The sequence below is a fragment of the Urocitellus parryii genome, chromosome Y (genome assembly GCF_045843805.1).
Source record: "Urocitellus parryii isolate mUroPar1 chromosome Y, mUroPar1.hap1, whole genome shotgun sequence".
Lineage (NCBI taxonomy): Eukaryota > Metazoa > Chordata > Mammalia > Rodentia > Sciuridae > Urocitellus > Urocitellus parryii.
In genome coordinates this window covers 1,161,647-1,181,766 of record NC_135548.1, presented here as the reverse complement: position 1 = coordinate 1,181,766, position 20,120 = coordinate 1,161,647, and the positions used below count along the sequence as shown (strand labels likewise).

The window sequence follows — 20,120 nt, the reverse complement described above, 5'->3', positions numbered from 1 at the left end:
GAACATGGATTTAACTTATCCTGAATGATGTATGTGTCCTACTCTGGAAGAGATTACATTTCTTTTATACCAGGGATTGAACCAAGGGGTAATGAAACACTGAGCCATATCCACAGCCATTTTTATATCTTATTTTGAGACATGATCTCACATAAGTTCCTTTGGGCCTAAGTCGCTGAGGCTGGGTTTGAATTTAGCAGTTCTCCTGACCCAGTCTCTCAAACTGCTGGGATTACAGTTGTGCCCCACTGTGCATGACTGACGAGAACATTTGTAAAAGAAAGTAATTTATGAATACATTAACCAAGTGAATGGGTAGGATCATCAGATGGGTGGCTACAGTGAAAAAGGGGAAATTTCTTCTATAGGTCCGTTATTACATTGTTAGCTTTGGGAGATGGTGGTTATATGTTGGGTAAGGTTGGTAATATATTCTGAGAGGTTCATTTGTTTGGAGAATTTTGGAGTAATACAGAATTTAAGGTAATTGGCTTTGAAAGAACTTAAGAGAGCCCAAGATAATTTGTGCCAACCGTACAGAACCCTATCTTATACCCTCATAGTGGTCTAGTTCCCCAAAGTCAAGTGGTCTGAAGGTTCATTGATATAGAGCAAGTTCTCAGAGAACTTCAGTTCACACCTGCGAAAATTCTGTGCTTCTTGTTTATCTTTTTTAGGTATAGACACCAAATCTGATTTCCTCAGCCAGGTTTTCTTTGAACATCTCAGAGAGTCCTATATTCACAGCCACTATCCTTTTCTCGGGCTGCCACCATGTGCCCGCAGCTGTCCTGTGCCCTTCATGGTATAGGGAATTTTAGGCTCTGAGTCAGCTCTTCTTAGAGGACAGCCTAAGGTGTGAGGTACAGCCTCATGGAGGATCAGATGTGGACTTGGGGCTAAGGAGTGTCCCGGAACAAGCTTCATCTAGACAACTAACTTCTTAGGACCTTGTTTTCCCCAAGCCCTGTTCCCATTCCTTGGAGACAGGTGGACAGTCAGCCTGTGGATGCTGGTGCTGAGGGGCCAGGTCACCAGTGATTCCTGACCCTTGCACTCTCTCACAGTGTGAAAGAGCAAAAGCTCACAGAGGATAAAATCCAGACACCCCAATGCAGTGCTGTGCAAACCTGAAAAGCCTCATAGTCTGGAGTCATGGTCCAGGTTTCCCCAGAGAGTGACCATGGAATGTTTCAGTGGGCACGACCAGATGTGAGAATGTCCCAGCTGGCAGGTATCTTTCCTGCCCCTTGAGCCTAATAGGTTTGCTCCCTCAGCATCAGCCATTTCTGCGTTTGTCAGTTTGAAATGATCTGCTCACTTATCTCAGGCCCAAGATTATTTATTCAAAACCAAATGATGAAATATTATGAAAGAGGGAAGAAAGAAGTAGATTTATGAAAAGTCTACATACATTTCTATTTATTAAGAATCCTGATTTATGGCGAGTTGCAGTAGTGCATACCTGAACTTCTTGCTGCTTCAGAGGCTGAGGCAGGAGGAGGATTTCAAGTTTGAGGACAGCTTTACCAACTTATGGAGACTTTATACAACTTGGTGAGACTTCAAAGACTGGGATGTAGTTCAGTGGTAAACTGCCTGTGGGTTCAGTCACAGGTATTGAAAAAAGTGCCTTGTCCTTGGGCCACCCCTTTGGGAGCTGGACTGTTAGCTTATGAAATTTGGGAGTTACATAAATACCCTGTCTACAGGCATTGTGATCTGTACAGGATTTTGACTAATCTTAGATATGGTGTGGTATTTCCATTTTCAGAAGTAGTTTCTCTTAACTTCACCAAAAAGCACAGCACATCTGGCCCTGGATTTCACAGCCTGCTCAGGGTTTTTTCAGAGAGTGTAGATCATGGGGAAGTTCAGTCTCTTTAGTCAGCTTGGTAAGAAATCACATTGTGTTTCTATTGATTTTATTGTATTTTATGCTTCTCATTTGTACCTTTTCTATAATAATCATTTTTGTCATTTATGAAATGTGTTTTAGTATAGTTTCTTTCTGTGTGTGTGAGTGTGTGTGGCCTTCTTCACATTGAACCCAGGACCTCATGCATGGTTATCAAATGCTCTACTCTTGCTTACTCCCCAGCCCAAGACAATGGACTATCATTGATTTATTTACTTATGTATTGAGTGCTGGGATTTAATCCAGGGACTTGCTCATGCTTGTTATCCTTCAAAAAACAGTTTCAAGTTTGTGAAAGCATTTTCTTGGTGGGCGGGTGTTTCTCTAGGGATTAAACCCAGAGGCACTTGACCATTGAGCACATCCCCAGTGTTTTTTATTTCTGTTTATTTATATATTTTAAATTTTGTTTTAGTAGTAGATGTACAGATTACCTAATTTTGCTGATTTTTTTGTTTTGTAGTTCTAAGTTTCAAACCAAGTATCTCACACATGCTAGTCATGTGCTCTCTCACTGAGTGACAGCCTCTTTCCCCCATTTTAATTCTTGATTAAGAGCAAGTCTCACTATATTTCTGATGACTTTGCTACATTGCTGAGACTGGCTTCAGTGTTGTCATCTTCTGGCCCTGACCTCCCTAATTACTAAAATTTGAAGTGCATACCACTACAGCAGGAGTTATAGTGACTTTTAAAGATAAATCACCCATTACTCTCTAAAAGGAAACAGTATTGAAAATAAGTTCCCCTGCTTTTCTTTATGGTTTTGATATTTGCATACATAACTCTTCCTGTGTCCTTTACTCTTGCATTATATGGACAAGGTATTCAGTATATAATATTGTTTCTCATGTATATATTTATGAATATTCCACAGTGTGATAGTTTATGCACTTCTTTATTAAAGTTCATTTCTTAGAGCAAATGTAGGCTTATATAGTATATTAGTGTTCTCTAGATGAAAGGAATTGAGAGGAAGTACAATTACAAAAGGGATATTTATTAGATTGTGTTACATGACAAGAAGCTGGGTCATCTGCAGACTTGAGAGCTATAGAAGTAGAAGATGTGCAGCCCAAGATACTGAAGGCTCAGTACAAGAGGGATTGATGGTGCTACCCTAGCCTGTGATCCAGTGCTTTTGGAAATTCCCTGGAGAATTCCTGGCAGAATCTGCTTTGAAAGAGTGAAGAAGGGAACTTTGATATTTTCAGGTGATCACAGCAGCAGTGGAAGAGCCATTTGAGAAGAATCCAGCTTGCTCTGATGCTGCTGCCTTGTTCTTCCAACTTTTATTCCATCCAAGCCAGGATCCTCTTTCTCCGCTTTGCTATCTCACATGCCAATCCCTCCTAGACACACCCTCATGGACATACCCAGAAGCCTATTAAACATCTATATCTCCTAATCTGATCAAGGTGACAATTTAAGTGAGCAATTAAACATAGTATCATACACCTCCTCTCTGCAGCTCTTAGCCTCCATTATTTTCAACATCTTGGACTTGGTATATAGTTCTTTTTAGTTATTTTTTGATTCAGTTGAATAATGTTGTGAAGGTATTTTGCATTTATGATTAGGGGAGTAATTCATAGCTTCCTCATAATTTTGATAATATTGTAGCATATGCCTCAAAAGAAATTAGAAAGTGTTTACTCTGTTTCTGCATTCTACAAAAAAAAATGTATAAAATTGGTGGCTGTTCTGGAGTTTGTGTGGCAGCCTGTATGATGTCTAAGAGCCATCCCTTTCACTTTTTTGATGGGAATTAGTTATTGAGTCATTTTCTTCAGTAGGCAAGGGCTCATGTGTTTTGTGTATTCGTCTTTCTGTGTAAGTTGTAGAAGGTGGTCTCTCTCAAATTATTGGACCAGTTCCTCTAAGTTATCAGATTTTTGTCAAGCACATGTTCATGATACTGTTGAAGAGCCCATGGATGGTAACACTGGCTAGTTTAATCCTAATGTGTAGTTTTTTTGTCCTTGGTTTTCTTATTTGTTTATTGTTATTGTAGTTGTCATACCTTTGTTATATTTATTTACTTTGATGTGGTGGAAAGGATTGAAACCACTGACTCACTGGTGCTAGGCAAGCTCTCTACACTGAGCCATAACCTCACTCCTGTCCTCTGTTTCCTCAGCCACATATTACTTTGTCAGTGATGCTGATGTTCAGGAAGAACTTGGTTTTGCAGACTGCTGATTTCTTGATTGTGGTTTCACCAACACCCTCTGTTTCCTGCCTGTACTTAATTTACAATTACCTTGCTCTTCGTTCCCTGTTTTCCTTAAATGCCAGGTTCAGTGGTTGCTTTTATCTCTTCTTTTCTGGAATGTGCTTTGGATGCTGCAGAGACCCCAATGCACCATCCATGCCGTTTTCCCATGTTGGACTCGTACACTTCATTTTTCTCAACATGGTCAAGTTTGCCCCTTAGTCACCTCTTCCTCCTGTGTCTGTTTAGAGTCCTGTGTTGCATCTCCCACTTCTTACTGGTTTTCCAGATGCTTCTGATGTGATTTCTGAACTTTCATGTTCTTTGAGCCTACTTGGGATTTCACTTGCATTGCACACTTGTTGAGGTGAGGTTTATGGCTCAGAATGGGGCCTGTTCTGGGGAGTTTTACTGTGATTCTGAGAAGGCTGTGTTTTTCACTGTTGACTAATGTCCAGCAAAGCCCTCCTGTCTGTTGCTCTGCTACATGTTCACAGACCAACAGAGTTGTGGTGATGTCTTCAAATGTCCTGGGAAGTTTTGTATGTCTCTTCCTGATGTATTTTGGTTTTGTTTTAGGTGCATGCACACTAATAATTCAAGACAGTTAATGAAAGTTTAGCCTAGGGCCACCACAGTGGCACATCCCTTTGATCCCAGCAGCTCAGGACTCTTAGGCTGGAGGATCTCAAGTTCAAAGGTAGCCTCAACAACTTAGGTGCTGAACTACTTAGAGAATTCCTCTGCCAAAATAGAAATAATTAAAAATAAAAAAAAGTGCAGTCGATGTGGCTTATTTGTTAAGCAACCCTTGGTTCAATCTTTGGTACAAAATATAAAGAAATAAATGAATAGAAAGAAAATTTAGCCCAGGGATTCTGGAGTCTTATCTTACTCAAGGATGGTCAATTTAAAATGCTTTATTTCCCATTCATGAGTCATGTTTTCCTGTGTGTCAGTATTCTTTGTACTTTTTTTTTTTTTTTGATAAAGTGAATGAAAATGTGTTTCTTGGGGCTGGGGTTGTGGCTCAGTGGTAGAGCATTTGCCTAGCATGCATGAGGCACTGAGTTGGATTCTCAGCTCCATATACAAATAAATAAAGTTCCATTAACAAAATTTTTTTTTAAAGAGAGAGAGAGAGTTTTGATATTTATTTATTTATTTATTTATTTATTTATTTTAGTTTTTCGGCAGACACAACATCTTTGTTGGTATGTGGTGCTGAGGATTGAACCCGGGCCACACGCATGTCAGGCAAGCACGCTACCACTTGAGCCACATCCCCAGCCATCCATTAACAAATTTTAAAAAATGTGTTTCTTTCTTTTCTCCTATAATGTGGGTCCTGTTTGTTGAAGGCTTCATGCCTTTGTGTAGAGACTATGACTATGAGATCTGTTTAGTAAATATTTTGTGTTCAGCTCTTTTGAAAGATTTCCCTGAATGCTAGGGTCATCGAACAGAATGGAAACTTTAACAGTTTCAGAGATGCCAGGCTCTGGATTTGCAGGCTGACACCCAGGAGCTGTGCTCTCTAACATTTCACCATGCAGGCTAGCAGCAGCTACAGATACCTGTAATGCAGTAGCACAAGTAGCCAACAAAGTAGCAGAGAAAGAACAATCCCTCTTCAGGTTGAGCATAGTAAAAGTCCCTAATATGTTTGAGCTGAGTCTTTAGGCCATTAACAAGCTTATTTTCATATAAGAAATATAAAATTCTCCCTCCAATATATTGCCCCAGCTCCCTTGCCTGGATGTCCTCAAAAGTTTTTATGTATGAAAGTAAAAGCCCTGCTGTACTCAGGGCTCAGGCTTTGGAAATTATTTTTCTGGGTTGTGGTGCCACCAATAAAGTATTGCTGCTAGATCTCAGTGACCCCTGGCCTCATTTCTCCATACACCAGAAACTAGAGAAGAAGAGTAGAAACAGCAAAACCTCACTTGTCTGGTTTTTGTGGGTAGTTGTGCTGTGTTCTCTGCTTTAACGCACAGTGGTGCTATTTAAAGCTCTGCTGGGCCTTTGCTCTGCAGAACCCAGCCTGTGAGCAACCACTGCTGAGCATGAGTGTCATAGGCCTCTCTGAATGGTTTCCTCCTAGTCTGTGAGCTTCCTTCTTTCCTCAGAAATCTCCATTGTTTTATTTGGGGGAGCATACTGTGCAGTGAACCCTCAGGTGCTTAACCACTGAACAAAATCCCCAGCACCTTTCCCCTTAGCTTTTTTTCTTAAGTTTGATTCAGGCTTTTTCCAACTTCCTAAGGGCCTAACTAAGTGCTAAGGCTGGCATTGAACTTGCCTGCCTCAGTCTCCTGAAACTGGGTGTTTTTGAAACCTGATTTCTAATTTGCTGCTCTTGCCAGATGCAGGTTGTTTGTTTACTTGAATCCTTCTAATGAATTCCTGCTGATTTTTCACAGTGATCACTTCTGACATAGATGAGTGAGAATTGGTATTAAGACATTAAGATATTTCCATGGTGATATTAGTAGGAATTGCCTAAACTTGGATAAGATGTGCTGCATGTAGTCTGGAGCCAGTGACCAGGCTCTCACACTGAGATTTCAGGCCAGTGTCCTGCATCGGAGAGGGTCAGTCTGAAGGGCTAGTGAAGGTCACACCATGCTTGCTGCTCTGCATTCTTCTATATGTCTGCTTCATGTACCTGTTGGGAACCTTTCAGGGCTTTGGGGCATGATGACATTGTTCCGATGGTTCTGCTTGTGTTTCCATTTCTGTTCTACTTCATGGCAGTACTGAGATGGTCCCAGGCTCCCTGTTGTGTCAGTTTGCTATGAGTTTTTAATTTTTCCCTTATTCTCATCAGTATAGAATTGTATATCTTGCTCTTTTGCAAAACTAAATTTCCACAGGTGCAATGGTGCATGACTGTATTCTCCTTAGCTGGGGAGACTGTGGCAGGAGAATCATAAATTTCAATGCTGGCCTCAGCCTCTCACAAGGTCCTGAGCAAGTTATTGAGTACTGTGTCAAAATGGCAAATGTGGTGGGGATGTGGCTCAGTCATTAAGTGCCCTATGTTCAATCCCTACTCATTTTTTTTCTAAATATTTCTAACCACAAATAAATAAATATCATGAAATTTCTTGTGAGCTTATTAAAAGTATTTTAGTGTTTCACATTTGAACATATACTAAATGGATTTTGTCTACAGAATTGAGGATGTAGTGCCTTTGGCCACCTGGATTCCAGTTTGCCTGGACGATCATGTGATCCGTATCCAAGACACCTGCTGTCATTCATCTTTCCCTCCTGTGAAGGCTGGCCCACTGAAGGCTTCCTCATGGTCTCTTGCTCACCTCTGCTAATACTGTGCTGCTCAGGATGTGACATGTTTTAAATCCTTGAGTATGGTTGTGTATCATTGGCAGGAGCACCTTCTTGTAGGTGATCTTTTTGGCTGCTCCATCACAGTGCAGATATCATAGTATTATTATGATTGTACATAGAGTTGCTTGTTTCCCACCCAAATTGTGTTAGATAGGTGAGGATTCTGGGTTGCAACCTTGCTTCTTTACCACCCTGGAAATGCTTCTGTCTTAGGTTTGCACCACCATCATTACAGGCAGGAGGAAACTCTTTCACAACAGACATCCAGTGCACATGTGGTCCACTCTTGATCAAAGTGTCTTGAGCAGTACAAGGCTATGGGCCACATGAACTTATAGCAGTGAAGTGACTGCTTTTCACTAGAGTTTTAGACACTTGATGTGCATTCAATGTTGCTATGAGATTTAGAAATTAGTGTCGGCTGTTCATTAATAAAATTGTGCTGAGACTTATAAAACTTTGCAAGGTTGTTGTTTGGACAAGGTGACATCTTTGGGTCATTGGTTTATATCTAAGTCATGTTCCATCATTTCATCTTACCACATTCTGCTTTAACATGAGAAACCATCAAATTTTTGTGTTTATTAATCATTGTGCTTGTTTACTATTTGACTTTTTTTTTTTTTCTGGAGAAATGTACCTGCAAACATCTAGTTGTTCTCTTGGTGTAATCACAAAAAATGAACTCAATCCCCAGCACAAATTGTGACAACCTGAGTGTAAAGTTGTCTAAATGTAGTCTGTAGGGGAAGCTTCTTAGTGATCCATGTTCGGAAGTTAAGGGTGGGGTGTTCTAGACATTTCTTTAAAGATGGAACAATAGACTGTCACAAGGAATCAAGATATCAGTCAATGCCATGTTGTTCATATTAACTCTGTAGGCTCAGTGAGTCACTGTGGTTGGCAGAATCTCTCTTAAATTCTGAGTTTTATAATTCCAGCAATTTCCTTCTCATTCAGTTTCTTTTCTAAGGGTAAGTACTATCAGGGTTGCTAATATCAGCTCTGCACTGGACAGAAGGTTTTAGGACTTGTAATAGAGGTGCAACCAAGAAAGAAGTTAGGAGTGACCCAGGAGCCTGTCTCACTTCCTGTGAACTCACCAAAGGAAGAGAGTAAAATACTAAGTTGCTTGCCTTCTGAGTGACCCAATTCTAGTGTTGGAATGTCTGTGAGGAATTGAGTACAGGAAGGATTTGATGGACCAAATCATACAATTAATCAGGCATTCAGAGATTCATGTGGACATCAAGCATGTTGACTATACATTTCTCATGCTGTCAATCTCTCCTGGCCTCCACTATACATTTGTGGGATATTTTAGATCTCAGTGACCTTTGAGGATGTGGCTGTGAACTTCACCCAGGAGGAGTGGGCTTTGCTGGATCCTTCCCAGAAGAACCTTTACAGAGATGTGATGCTGGAAGTCCTCAGAAACCTGGCTTCTATAGGTAATAATAATTTTTTTTAAAATTAATCTACTAGAGAACTCATGTTTATTTTGGTCATTTATATACAATATAAAAAGGGAATCAGTTATTGAATTATTGCAGCATAAAAGGCACCTGCAATTTGACAAACCATTCTGTCTCCTAAAAATTCATAAAGATCGTTTTGGTTTCTCATTTTAGGAAACAAATGGAATGAAAAGAACATTGAAGATGAGATCAAAAATTTTGAGAGCATTCTAAGGTAATTGTACTCACAAGAGAAATTCTTAAGGGAATCTGAGAATGTCATATAATTTTTAAAACAGACCAACCCAAGAAGTATGCACAATTTGAGAAGTATTTATTCTTATAATATTTTTTCTCCCAGAAATATATACTAAGCTGTAACAGATATTCAGTCTTCTCAAAGTACTTGACATGCCAAAAATATATGAAATTGCATGTGAATATCACTATTTGGATAATCACCATAGAGAGGCTGCATTGCAAAGGGTTGTTTCCTTTCAATCTGTAGATTTTCAGGCAATTTTAACACATCAGGAAACCTCACCTTACCTGATGTTGATAGTAATGTAAGCCTAGGTCCTATAAATAAGTATAAAATCATGAATGAATTCAGCATTGATAATGTGCTGGTCATTGTTCAAAGAAGCCATATGGTAAACTTCAATGGCCCAGAAGATAGTGTGGGGAAAGTTTCAATGAGATTCCAGTTCTTTACTGGACAAAGAAAACTTTTAATAGAGTAAATCCAGGCTGGGGATGTGGCTCAAGAAGTAGTGGGCTCACCTGGCATGCGTGCAGCCTCGGTTCGATCCTCAGCAGCACATAAAAACAAAGATCTTGTGTCTGCCGAAAACTAAAAAATAAATATTAAAATTCTCTCTCTCTCTTTCTCTCTCTCAAAAAACAAAAGAAAACTAGAGTAAATCCTTGTGGTTGTTATATGTGTACCAAAGACTTCATATGCCCTTCATTCCTTCATAGGCAGATCACATCTCAGAAGCCATGTGAATTTAAACAGTATAGGCAATCCCTGGTTTCTCTCAAAAGTGTTCACAAACAAGTATTAACAAAAACTGGAGATGGACCATATGAAAGTACAGTACGTGGGAAACTCTTCATTTCCAGTGACATTCAAAGGCATAAAGATACTCATACTGGGTGGCAACCCTATGAATATCAACAATGTGGTGAAGCCTCATCTTCTCCCACAGCTGTTCAAAGACACACGAGAACACACAGTGGAGGTAAACCTGTTCAATGTGAGGTATGTGGGAAAGCCTTTCATTTCTCCTCTTTATTTAGAAGAATTGAAAGAACTTATTCTGGAGAGAAACTCTGTGAATGTAAACAAGGTGGTCAATCCTTTATTTCACCCACAAGTCTTCAAAGGCACAGGATCCCACACAAGGGGAAAGCACATTTCAAATGTACAGTATGTGGAAAAGACTTTGCTTATCCCAGTTTACTTAGAACACATCAGAGAACACATACTGGAGAGAAGCCTTATGAATGTAAACAGTGTGGCAAAGCCTTCACTCAGTCCACTCACCTTCACTCACATGAAAAAACTCATACTGGAGAAAAGCCCTATAAATGTAAGCAGTGTGGCAAAGCCTTTGCTAGCTCCGGTAACCTTCAGAGTCATGGAAGAACACATAGTGGAGAGAAGCCCTATGAGTGTAAGCAGTGTGGGAAAGCCTTCACTCAGTCCTCTGGCCTTCAGTCACATGAAAAACTTCATACTGGAGAGAAGCCCTATGAATGTAAGCAGTGTGGCAAAGCCTTCGCTACATCCAGTTACCTTCAGATTCATGGAAGAACACATACTGGAGACAAGCCCTATCAATGTAAGCAGTGTGGAAAAGCTTTTGCAAATCCCAGTAACCTTCATAGACATGGAAGAACACATACTGGAGAGAAGCCCTATGAATGTAAGCAGTGTGGCAAAGCCTTTGCTATGTCCAGATACCTTCACAGACATGGAATAATACATACTGGGGAGAAGCCCTATGAATGTAAGCAGTGTGGCAAAGCCTTTGCTAAATCCAGTCACCTTCACTCACATGAAAAAACTCATACTGGAGAGAAGCCCTATGAATGTAAGCAGTGTGGAAAAGCCTTTTCTACATCTAGTTACCTTCAGATTCATGGAAGAACATATACTGGAGAGAAGCCCTATGAGTGCCAGCAGTGTGGAAAAGCCTTCACTCAGTCGTCTGGCCTTTACTCACATGAAAAACTTCATACTGGATAGAAGCCCTATAAGTGTAAGCTTTGGGGCAAAGCCTTTGCTAGTTCCAGTGACCTTCAAAGATATGGAAGAACACATACTGGAGAGAAGCTCTATAATTGGAAGCAATGTGGAAAAGCCTTTGTTACATCTGTTCAGCTTTATTTACATGAAGGAACACATCATGCAGAGAAATTGTACTCATGAAAACAATTGGCAAAGTCTTCTGTTAATAAAGTTTCCCTTTTAACATGTAAGTTTTCTGTAGAAAAATTCTTTGAATGTGAAATTTGGGAAATCAGTATTGTTACAAAGAGAAGAAAGATTCATTGATTCTGATATATAGCACTATCTATCTATCTATAAATTGTACTTGGGATTTAGTCTGAGGTCCCTCCATCACTGAGCCATATTCCTTTTACTTTTTATTTTGAGACAGGGACTTGTGGAGTTCCTTAGTGTCTTCCTAAGTTGCCGAGTCTGGCTTCACATTTGTGATCCTTCTGCCTGAGCTCCCCGAGACTCTGGGATTCAGGGCCGACACCACCACATCTAACTGAATAATGCTTTAAATGTAAAAAATTTGGAAAATCATTCCATTTTCCCTGGTGCCTTCAAAGCCATTTCACTGACACCGGGGGGGGGGGGATCCTCAGAATGTGGAGGATTGATACATCCTGTTAGCTTCCCATCTCAGCCCTGCTTTCCTTCTCCTATATGAAAGTACTCATGGAGAGAAACCCTGAGAATGTGAGAAATGTGGGAAGTCTTCTAATTTTCCCACTTTTTTCCCAAGGACTGGTAAAATTCATGTCAAAATGAATAAATTGTATGCAAGTAAGAAATACAAAGGGCTCAGGTGTTCTAGTTTTGTTCTGTTGTATGAAAGGACTCATACTGTAGAAAATCCTGTGGATGAGCCATATGGGGCAGTATTCAGCTTTCATGGTTTCCTCCAAAGACAAAAGGATTCACATCAGGGAAACCCTATTAAACAATGTGGTAACAGTTTCACCTTCCCAGCTTCTTTTTGAGTATCATGGGAGAACTCACTCTGGAAAAAAGCCTTGTATATAAAAATGTGGTGAGACCTTCAGTTGTTCCAGTTGGTTTTAGACTTACTCATCAAACTTGAGGGAATTTTTTTTTACTTTATTTTATTTTACTTGTTTTGGTACCAGGGATTTAGCTCAGAGACACTTAACCACTGAGCCACATCCCAGTTCTTTTGAATTTTTTTTTTCAAATAGTTAGACATATTCTCACTGAATTGCTTAGGTCCTCACTATGTTGCGGAGGCTGACTTTGAACTTGTGATCCCCTGCCTCAGCCTGGTTTTTCACTGGAATTAGTCATTCAACCCCTGCAGCAAGGAACCTTTTTTTTTTTTTTCAGGAAACCACTGTATGTGTAAAAAGGGTGTGTGCCTTCATTTTTTTTTGTCTATTTAGAGGTAATGAGTGTGCACCCTGGAGTGGATGTAGGGATTGTTTCAGCATGAAGATGTGAAAGCAATATGTTTCTCCCAGTTAAATATCTCTTCTTGTTAGATTTAATTTTTCTATATTTTAAGTTTTTTTTCATCTGTAGTCATCTCTCACATATTATGCCATAATAAATATTATTATCATCATCATCACCATCATCACCACCACCACCACCACCACCATTATCATCATATCTGGAGTACTTAGGCACTGATCACATCCCTAGATATTTTTATTTCTTAATTTTGTTTGAAGATCCTGGTAAATTCTTTTCAAGAGCCTCAGTATGTTGCTGAGGCTGGTCTTGAACTTGCGATCCTCATTCTATAACCACTGGGATTAGACATGCTACCATGCCCGACTCCTGGGTGTTTCTTGAAACCCTGATGTAAATCAAAATATGCCTTTTTGTGTAGAATTTCCAAGTGTTAACTGGTTAAGAAGCAAGAATTAGTTAATATACATAATGTGTTTATGTATATTAATGCCATTCAATTTCTAAGATTCTAGAATGATTCTGAGCATCATCAGAACATTAATTCACACCTTATACTCTAAATTTTTATTAGTCTGGTTGGACTAAACTGAAGTCCATTTGGAAAAAGTTTATTTTAGATAATTTTTGTTAAAAACAGGGTGGGAGGTCTGTTCAAATATTTAAGGGAACAGACTATTTCTATTAAGACCTTACGATAGGATGAAATTTAAGTAATCACAGTGAGTATTATCAGATTTTTAAAAAACAATTTGTTGTTCCCTCTGTGCACCAGGCATGAGCTAAACAACTTTGCAGAGTCACGGGGGCTATGGACATTGCCTGGTGCTCATGTAAGTGTTCTCTAGAGCACAAGTGAAATGACAAAAGCAAACACCTGGGAGGTGAGTTTTGGCATCCACACATGCACACTCACACCCATGTGCACACACATACACGGGATCAAGTCACCTTTTTCTGTACATACACTCCCTAGTGCAGTTCTTTCTTCCTCACTGTGTAATGCAACTATTGATTTCTTTGATTTTTCTCACAATGTTGCTGCCCACTATTTTTTTTTCTCAAAAATCAGTTGTTCTTTCCTGACTTCACAATTTATTTGTGTCTTTCTAAAGTTTTATTACAGATTATGTATGTTAGTTGAGGCTTCTCCACTCCAGCCTTAAGTGCAGATTAGTGAAATGTCTTTTCCTTTCCCTTTGCTTCCTTCCCTCCTTCAGATTTCACCGGAAGTGCTCCTCCACTGAGCTTCACCATAGCTCCTTTGTTGTTTTCTGAGATGGGTTGAGGCTGGCCCTGAACTTTTGCTCAGCCTGCCTCAGCCTTCTTGCAGCTGGACCATAGAATTGTGCCCTTGTGTGTCCTGCTTCTGGCCTCTTTCTTTTTCTTAATGCCTGTTCGGTCTGTGGATGACTCTGGGACCACCACTGTGTCACTCTTGCTTGTTCTAAGTCTCAGGTGTTTTGTTGTATATAGGCACGTTAAAGAGCATTTAAAAAAAATGTCATTTGTATTTATTGCTTCAAAAGGCACCTTCTCAAAACATTTGAGTTGCCTTCTCTTTCCTTTTTCTGGTGCCAGGGTCCCAATCCTGCCTTGTGCATGCTAGGCAGGTGCTCTAACACCTAGCACTCCCCTAGCTCAGGTGGTGAGTTTGCTGCTTCTGTGTGTGTGGACTCCGCTACTGTCCATGTCAGTAGATGCAGCACTAGAGGGCTTTATTTCACATTTTCAGCTAGTCCCTTTCTTCTTGAAGGTTTTTGACATCAGTGAATTTTAAAAACTGACATCCACTTAGCTTCTCTCCTCATAGTTAATATTAGTTGGAATATGCCAGAAAATCCAGGCTGGACTTCTCTCTGTGTTTAGAGTACCTCAGTAACCCTGAGAATATCATGTGATGATTTTTTTCCTACCCAGTGTGTGACCAAAGGCAAGGTAAGGAGGGTCCCAGTCTGATGTCCTAATGTAGTGGCACTCCCTTCTCCACCTCAGAATCTTAAATAAGCTTCTCCAGAGATTCTCGCCATAGTTTTCTTTAAACACAATGTCAGGAAAAGGTTTTGCAAAGAACTCAAAGTGGGTTAGAACTCAGACTTGATGACCTTACTTCTGCTTTTCTGGGAATGCTTAGAAAACCTCTGACTAATCTCACAAATGGTACAAAAAGCACTTTCTGTGAACTAAAAAAGAAAAAAAAAAACTTTATATAAACTCCTAGAAACAATGTACACCTCCACCCCCTCCCACTGGGTGTAAACAATGAAATTTCAAACTCGAGGTCCAGAAAATTTTAGGAATACCCCTCTAAGTCCTGCAGCTAGTAAGTTGGCTCCCTGAATCTTCCCTGGGTGTCCAGCCTCATCTGCCCCACATCATTAATGGGGCCTCCACTGGTAAAAAATATCCCAGGTCATAGCCAGGAATTCTTGTTTGGACATGAGTCAGCAGGGTCTCTGGTGCGAATTCAGGAGCACTGGATTCAAGGTTTCCAGACACTTTAGAGCTGCAACCTTCTTACCCAGTGGTCATGGCCCACACAAAGTCCACAGTGGGTACAGCACCCCGGAGGTGGTCAGCACTCATGAGGGTAATACCACTCTCAACACTACAGCCAATAAATTCCCAGGAGTCCTGCTTCCCAGGGCTTGCCCTGTGCTGCAGGGGGGTCCTACTTGTTGCTATAATCTTCTTGGTGTCCTTGCTGTGCTCTGCTGGGGTCATTCTACCAAGAAGACCTGGAAACCACTGGACCTGGGATCTGGAGGCACTTGCACAGATGCCCATTTACCCCTGGCCTGATGACCTTCCTGTGCCACCACCACCCAGTCGTGTCTGGATCTGCTCTTCACTGTCTCTTTCTTCCCTGCACTGCCTGAGCTCAGAGTCCCCTCATTCTCCACACTCACATTCATTTTCCTGATGGCTTTGGTGATCACCAGAGACCATGCCCCCTATCGTGGGGCCTCTGGGGCTCCTTCCATCCCTCTCTTTGCACAGGGTCACCCAGGTGTGTGCTGTAGGGATGGCATCTCCCCCTGCTGTGGAGCCTTGTTACACTAGGCCCCGGGTGTGGTGTGTGCCACAGGTTGGGCATCGCACCCTGTTCTGTGGAACCCTGGGTATACTTGGCCCCTATCTCAGTATTCAGCCAAGATAAGAAAGAGCTTATCCAGCAAGAACCTGAGTTCTGATCTGCTGCCAGCATGTGGTTTAAGTGACCTCCATTGACCTGTCCTTGGCCACTGTAGGGAAGACTCTGCAGGTATACCTATTTGTATTTTGCTTCCTGAAACATGCCACCAGGAAGAACTGTGTCATCTCTGTGTGGCTGTGATTTATGATTTAAGGTTTTAGTCATAGTCTGAGGTAACTATAAAACCCATTCAGCCAAACATGAGTCCACCAAGTGGGAAAAGGTTTTGGGGATGCAATGTTTTTTTTCTCTCAATCATTTTTTGTTTGAATATTCCTTCTTTGGTGTTCCACATTAAGGCCTATTTTTGCTTTGACTTGAAATAATTTTTTTGTCAGCAATTTGCTTGTTTTGTCAGTGCCTAAAATATGCATGAGAATGGTAAAATAACCCCTGAATTTGCCAACCCCTAGAATTGATCCAAATAGCATTTGAAAAGGGTCTGCAGTACATACTGTGGAGAGGGCTATTTCTGCTTAGGCTAAGGGATTCACTCACCTGTCCTAAGGATTCAAAGCATCCTGAGAAAAACCTCACCCACAACATATTCAAGAGTCATGGGTCTTGTGTGGTCATTGAGTAGAGTTTCTTATGTACTTGTGTCCAAATATTTTAGATGGCAAACATGATAGAGATCAGTGATTGTCACTGTTATCTTTGTTACCAGCCATTTGCTGCATCTCTCATAGTGTTCATTTGGAAAGGAAGGTGGAACTTCTGATTTTAACAAAAACAGCTTAAGCTATCCCATAGCATTTAGTCTCAAAAGACAGTTTTTGAAACTCCCATGATTACTGAAAACTTTCTGTCCGCCTAATGAGACAGTTTGGCCATTTTCTAATATTTCATCTTTGATTCAGTAGAGATATTGCATAGTGGCATGTGAGCACTTGATGCAGTCTGGACTGCTTTGTAATGAATCCATTTGCCAAAGGCAGGAGTTATAGGCTTGTTACTGGCCAGCATGAGTGCATGCACCTATGCTGGCATGCAGGCATTGTCTGTAGTTCAGCCTTGGTGAGTACATCAGTGCAGGAATCAGGCTCCTGAGAGGGCTACAGAATGTCCTGTGAGGACATGCCTACTGCTTCTGGGCAATAGAGTTGGCATGTCGGCTGCCAGGTGGAGGACCACCTTCTGATGTGTTTGGGTGTGTAGCTGAGCCAGTTGGGAGGATGTACAATGATTTAAATGAGAATTAAAATATTCTTTGCTATACTGAAGATATTATTTGGCACCAAACACCTTAACAAGTAACCTCTTGGAACTTGAGTCTCATGTTTTATTTTATGTATGCATTTTCCCACAAGCTTTTTTTTTTTCTGAAGAGAGAAAGTGGGAGAGAGAGGAAGAGAATTTTTAATATTTATTTTTTAGTTTTCAGTGGACACAACATCTTTGTTTGTATGTGGTGCTGAGGATCAAACCCGGGCCGCATGCATGCCAGGTGAGCACGCTACTGCTTGAGCCATATCCCCAGCCCTACCCACAAGCTTTTGTAGAGTGATGCTTTTGTGGAATAAACTGAGATGAATATAAAGAGGCTTACTAATGGTATAGCATACTAGAAGTTTTGAAGGCCTGCAGCAGACTGAAATTGCAACTGTTGTTATAATTTTATGAAAGACTGTGAAATTCTCAAAATGCTTGTGAATCACCATGTGCTATGGCACACACCTGTACTCCAAGTGGCTTGAGATGCTGAGGCAGGAGCATTGTGATTTCAAAGCCAGCTTCCAGGAAAGAGAAGCACTAAGCAACTCAGCGAACCCCTGTCTCTACAAAAAAATAGAAAAGAAGGCTGGGATGTGGCTCAGTGGTGGAGTGCCTCCAAGCTCAATTTCTGTTACTCTCCACAAAAATTCATTAGGCAACAAGTTTTCATAAACTGTATGATGGGTGGATGGGCTCATACATTATATTGTTTTATGGGTTTTAAAAATATAGATATAGCAAGGGACTTGACAGGAAGCTTCCTGCTCTAGGACACCTCAGTAATTGATAGTCTCACAAGCGGCCATCGTCTCCTTATCATGAAGTGGTTGTGAAAGCTTCTGCTGTGCAAGGGTCTCTGAACGTGCTAAGAGTTCCTGTCTTAGAGATTTTGGGTGGAGGAAATCCATATGGAGGTCTCTGATTTTTAGATGATGTCACTGGGGAGATCAAGTGAGACTGATAAGGAAAAAAAAAAACGTTGTCACATGGTCAAGTGCAGCCTAAAAGATGTCAGATTTTCCTGTATTTAAGGAGTGTGTCAGGGACATTTGTGAAAGACTGATGAGTAGTCTGAAAATTTATATGGTCTTTTCAGTGGTAAGAACAATTTGCAGTAGAATGCTATTGAAAAAGAGAAAACAGAAAATATTAGCCAAATCTGAGACCAAAATATATTCCAGTTGTTGATTAGACAGGATTAGTAATTTAAATTATATTTGGTATTGGGTGTGGATACTTATAGATGGGACCACATCATCAATGAGCAGTAGTGTGCCCCAGGCAAAAGTTAAGATAGAATATATCTGTGTTTCATTGTTTCACTGTGATGATTAATGCTACTGTGTTGAAATATTTCAGGATACCCAGATATAATTCTCATTTTTCCAGATTTAATGAACTAGACAATATTAGACTATTAAATATTCTGAGATCACTACCCCAGCTCTCTAGGAACCCAGTTTTATAGCCCAAAATATGCAATGAGGGGTGTCTTGAGAACTTACAGATAACAGGATTTTGGCAAGCATAACACAAAGGCAGACAGTAGGTTAATGAACTACATGGCTTAACATTTCAAGGTAGGGAATAAATTCAGATTCCAACATCAGAATTCATGAGGTGCTGAACAAGGAGCCTCTACCTCAGAGCAAAGACTATCCAAAGAACCCTGGTCCTTGGAAAGACCCACAGAGCACTCCTAGGTACATACCCACCCTGCTGAGTTGTTTGTCTGCAAATAATGGGAGAAATCTTCAGAGCCAGGTGTCCCTGACTCAGTCAGGCTAGGTGAGGACCCATTGCCACCCCCTAGCAACCACCAATGAGCATGAGACAGGAAAAATACCTGGGATGCCAGATGACCCTCCCTGTAGTTATGGTGGTTGATAACATGTTGGGAAACCATGTAGTTCAGCACATACTCCCCTTGTGGCTTAAATCAATCAGTTCAATGGAATCCTCCTATTGTACTAACCAATCACCCTTACCCAACTTGTTCCCACCAGTGAATATGCTAATCGTGTTTTAGAGTTGTTTTATGATTTTTGCAGGGTGTGTGATGATTTGCTAAGAGATGCTACGACATATGTGGGGTCCCTGCCTTCCCCAAAGAGTGTATAAGACTGCTGCAAACGCTGGGCTCAGGAACTTTCAGTGTCACCATTTGCTGTGTGCATGCAGAGGACCCAGCTAGCTCGCCATAAACACTTGTTTGCTGCATACATGGATCTTGGTGTCTGATGGTGGTTTGGGGGTCCTGAATTGGAGCATAAGGGTACCACTGAAGTTTCAGAGAGGGTTGTTGTCTGCTCAGGAGGAGCCAGGTATGGGTGACTTCAAGGGATGTGCAGGCATTCTAAGCAAGGTTAGAAAACACAGTAACTTATAGTAAAACAGAAATTAGTTTTCATGAGTTTTGGATGAGATGGCTCCCAATCTTAAGAAGGAATTAGAAGGAGTTTGAGAGTTTCATTCTCAAACTCATTACATTTATGCTCCCACCCACCTTCTTTGTACCACAATAGAAAAAAGGGCTGGGGGTGGAGCCCAGGGGTTTTGTATCCCTGCCATGGATTCAATGGGGGGGGGTTGTTGGGGGTGCACCTACAGTTGAGTTCTCAGCCCTCAAGGGTTATGTGGCCACTATTCCACACTTGGGGAAATGTGACTGTTTATATATAAGCCCCCCTCCCCATTCTCATTGGCAATATTGGTAAGTAGACTGAATTTGGGCCAGTGTACAAGATGTGAAAGACTTCACCAATTCAAGTGAAGAGTAAGAAATAAAATTGTATTTACTTTCCAGGAAGGGCAGATACTGAAGCCAGAAATAGACAGGCAGTCAGTATAGACAGGTAAATGGAGTCAGGTCTGATCTAGGAGGCCAATGTTGAGTGAGTCTGGCAAGTTGGAGACTGTCCCCTGAGGGATGGAAATGTTAATCCCTTCAGAGCCCTTGCTCCACCCTCATCAAGGACCTGCCCTTGCTCCTTCCTGTTGCTAAGGTAGCCTGTCCCAGGAATTGCCCCTCCCTACAGGGGGCTATAAGGTTG

At 41.0% G+C, this 20,120-nt stretch overlaps 1 pseudogene; it reads left to right on the top strand.

Annotated features, from left to right (window-relative positions):
- Positions 1 to 1,155: 1,155 nt before the first annotated feature.
- LOC144251140 (uncharacterized) lies at positions 1,156 to 11,350 on the top strand (annotated as a pseudogene).
- Positions 11,351 to 20,120: the final 8,770 nt, after the last annotated feature.